Raw genomic sequence first — 4,703 nt, 5'->3', positions numbered from 1 at the left:
GAAGAGCATTTGATCCATATTCACAAGGTGTTTGATATGTTGAGGGAAGAAAAGTTGTTGATAAATCTGAAGAAGTGCAGTTTTGTAAAGGAGTTGGTGTACCTAGGATTTTTTGTCTCACCAAAAGGTCTAAAGATGGATCCAAAGAAAGTGAAGGTTATCCTTGAATGGCCTACTCCAATGAGTATGATAGAGGTAAGATCTTTTCATGGACTAGCTACATTTTACAAAAAGTTCATAAGAAGTTTTAGCAATATTTGTGGTCACTTGACTGAAACAATGAGAGAGGATAGGAAAGAATTTAAGTGGACTGTAGGAGTAGATAAGAGTTTTAATATATTGAAATGGAAGGTTGCTAAGAAACCTATTTTCAATCATTTTTTTAGTGGCAAATCTTCGCGAATTGGCTATTCCATCTCTTTGAGATATTGCAATTTGGCTAATAAAACCTACATATGGGGTCAACCATGTCACCGAGATATTAAATAATTTGGGATAAAATTCAAAGCTAATCGCTCATTAGTTTACACATAATTGGTCCAAATCTCAATCCAATCGCCAATGTCATCTACATTTAGAACACAATTATTTTAAAAAACTTGCCAGCGTTTCCCTAATGTTTTCTTATTGGATAATGTTATTTCGCCCTTAAAATAAAATAATATTTTCCCTCAGATTGAGCATCACCTACCATTTTACTGACGTGTGTCTCCAACTATCCTTATTTAGTCAACTACTTTATATTTTGGTCTTTGGGACACGTGTTTTAATTTTGGGAAGATTTAGACTTTCTGGTATGTCATTTAAAATTAGACCTGAAATAGAGTTGAAGCCATTGATCTATATTACATAAGCAATCCAAATTAATTCCTTTCACCATAAAAATGATAACATTAAATGTGATGATGACCAAGTTGGCAATAAAAAAAGGCACATTATTAATTGAATCTCAATGGATTGACATACTACAAGTACATTGTACAGTGTACACTTGGCATGTGGGCCATGGGCCACTTGTGACTATAAATTCACCAAAAATTTACATAATCTCTCTTTGAAAAATGACATATTATCAAACTATATTAATATTTTTTGTTATATGAAATAATTAATTCACCTCTTACATTACGAAAATGTTTATGACCGACAAAATAAATTGCCTATATTTTTTTGCATACCAAAAAAATTAATTTTAATTCGCCATAGTTATTATTAAATTTTTATACAAAAAGGAAAATTTTGCCAATAGAAAAAAAAATTCCCTTGCCTCGAATGAAAAAATTGCCCTCGATTAGAAATTTTTCCTGCATATTCAATGTTGAATTTACCAGCATTTTACATATTTTTCTCGAGAGGGGTTTCTTAAAGTTATCCCTACCTATTTTAGCACTTCCTAATTTTAACAAGGTGTTTCAAGTAGATTGTAATGCTAGTGGTACTGTAATAGGAGTTGTTTTGAGCCAAGAAGGTAGACCTATTACTTATTTTAGTGAGAAGTTGAATGATGCAAAAAGAAAATATTATGTTTATGATCAAGAATTTTATGCTATAGTTCAAGCATTGAAGAAGTGGAGACACTATCTTCTTCCTAAGGAATTTGTTTTGTATACTAATCATCAAGCTTTGAAACATTTGAATAGTCAAGAAAAATTGAACCAAAGGCATTTACAGTGGATTGAGTTATTACAGAGTTATACATTTAATTTGAAACATAGGTGTAGGAAGTCTAACAAAGTTGCAGATGCTCTTAGTAGAAGACAACTTTTGTTGACAGAAATGCAAATAGAGGTGGTTGGGTTCAAGGAACTCAATACTTTGTATCTAGATGATCCTAATTTTGGTGAAGCGTGGAAGGCTTCTACAGAACCTGTTACACTTGACAAGACAAGGTGGTTGGATTTCATGATCCAAGATAGTATGTCATTCAAAAAAAGCCAATTGTGCATTCCTAGAAGTTCAATGAGATAATCTCATCAAGGAGAAGCATGGTGGAGGATTGGTTGGACATTTTGGTAGGAATAAAACCATAGCTTTGGTTGCTAAGAATTATTATTGACCATAGTTGTAGCAAGATGTGAAGAAGTTTGTACACAGTTGCAGAGTATGTTAGATGGTGAAAGGAGTGAAGTAGAATAAAGGATTGTATCAGTCAATACCTATACTAGAGAAGTTGTGGGAGGATGTCAGCATGGATTTTGTTCTTGGATTACCGAGGACTCAGTATGGGCATGATTCTATTTTTGTGCTGGTTGAGAAGTTTTCAAAGATGGCACATTTTATTCCTTGCAAGAAGACTAGTGATGTTGTTCATGTACCAAAATTGTTTTTTAGAGAAGTGCAACTACATGGCCTACCAAAGAGTATAGTTATAGATTGAGATACCAAATTTGTTGGGAATTTCTAGCATACATTGTGGAAGAAGTTGAAGACAGATTTGAAGTTTAGTTCATCACATCATCCACAGACTGATGGATAGACAGAAGTTGTGAATCACAATTTGGAAAACTTGCTAAGATGTTTGGTTGGAGACAAGCCAAAAGATTGGGATCTAATTTTACCATAGGCAGAATTTGCATATAATAATTCTATCAACAGGAATATTGTTAAATCACCATTCCACATTATATATGGGAGTGGTCCCAAAAATGCTTCCAAATTAAGATAGTTGGATAAAGGAGAGATAAGTAGTGTTGAAGTAGAAGATTTTGTTGAACATTTGAAGAACATCCATGAGGAGGTCAAGAAGCACATCATAAAGATGAATACATAGTATAAGGCTAAGGCAGATGTGAAAAGAAGGTATAAGGAATTTCATATTGGAGATGACATCATGGTTCATTTGAGGAAGGAGCATTTTCCAATGGGTACATATAATAAGTTGAAGATGAAGAAGTTTGGCTTGTGTAAGATAGTGAAAAGGCATGATTCTGGAAATGCTTATGACGTGGATTTTCTATTGAATTGAATATTTCACTAGTATTTAATATTTTAGATTTGACAAAGTACTATGAAGGAGGTGATGGAGATGAAGTTGTAGAAGCACAATGGAGTATTCTAGCAACTAGTTCGGCTACAGAGGAGATTGAGGACATACTAGATAGTTGTGTTGGAAAAAGTACAAGAAATGAAACTTATGAGGAATACCTAACCAAATGAAAAAGGAGGCCAGTAGAGGATTCATCATGGCTAGCAAAGAAGGAGGTTAACCATCTTGGTTTTCCTTTGAACACCTGAGACATGATGGAGTCACTTTTCAAATTATCCCAGATGTCTAATGTAGGAGCAATCTTGCATCACCCCGAAAATATTTCTATTTCAGCCTTTTCTATTTTAATAAGGACTAGTAAACAGGGTGGTTACTATTTATGGAAACTTGCTATTTTTAGTAAGTTTGTCATATGACCTCAGAATGTTCTCATTTTCTACAGGAAGGTTCATTTTAGAGTTGTAAGCCTACCATAAAAATCGCATTTCTCAAGCATAAGTATCAAAGCAGTTATTGCAGATTTTTGATGGAAAAATTTGTAGAAAAATCTTTAGGCTCACAGTTGGAGGCCTTAGAGTGCCTGGATGAGGTCTGAAAACTTGATGGAAGGACATCAACACTTTTCCAAGCTTGTAGATCAGGAGCTAGCATTTTCAAAAAAGTGGTTATAATAGCTAATCAGAGAAACGGTTTGTGAATTATGGCCTTTCAAAGTTTGGCTACCCAAAATATCTAAAATAATTGTCAAAGATGTATTTGGCCGACTCTATATGTATTGTTAGTTAGACCTAGATATTAAGTTTCAATGTCCAGTATCTTCTCGGGTGACATAAAATTTCCTACTTAAGAAAGGCCCGAACATTATCTAGAGCAACTTTGGGTGATAGTTTGTAACTTGTCTTGCATATTATTGTAATGAAGGTGCCCATGTGGCTCAGCATATTGTACTTGTGAATTCTGTAATTCTGTATTTGTGGTGCAAATAAGAAGTCCATATTTTTTTCTTGCATTGGTTTTTGTTTCTTTGTTTCTATTATGATTTTATGGTTTTAAGGGAAGCACCCTTCATGATATCTATCACTTGGGAGTAATGTAATGATGAGGTATAGATAATAGCCTTTAATGTCTTTGCACTTGCTTTTAGATCTTCACTCACTTTCTACATTTTGTCTTTAATTTTATTGGTAAGAAATGGAATATCACACAACTTATTGAACAATGTTAAAACATTTTGCACAATTGTTTCTAACTAGGTAACTTGGGTAGAAAAACCCACTTACTATATAGCAATCTTTCTTGCAATCATCTGCAACACTTCATGTTCAAATTTCTTCTTATCTCTTTCCATCAGCTTAGACCTGGTATCCACATTAGGTTCATTGATCTTTTTGACAGTTGCACCAATTTCTCCAAGATTAGAGTCTTCTCATTCAATGTACTATTAGGCACAATTTCCATCAGTATGTCTTCCACATCATCAAACATTATTTCTTAGTTTTTATAACACATAATTCACTTCATACAACCATGGCATATGTATCCAAAGTCTTTAGATTGTAATTAGGCAACAAGACTTGTATGGGTAACTAAGAATGGAGAAGTGGTAGATAGAATGGAGGAACAACTAGTTAGAGAGTGCATAATCAACCATGTTGCACCTACCACTATGAGGCCTACAAGTGAAGTAGTGGGAACCTAGCTAGGAAGCGATGGCATT

Source organism: Cupressus sempervirens, chromosome 9 (genome assembly GCF_028749045.1).
Source record: "Cupressus sempervirens isolate cs-2001-9-10 chromosome 9, ASM2874904v1, whole genome shotgun sequence".
NCBI lineage: Eukaryota > Viridiplantae > Streptophyta > Pinopsida > Cupressales > Cupressaceae > Cupressus > Cupressus sempervirens.
The sequence above is the reverse complement of the archived record's forward strand: the minus strand, read 5'-3'. Positions refer to the sequence as shown.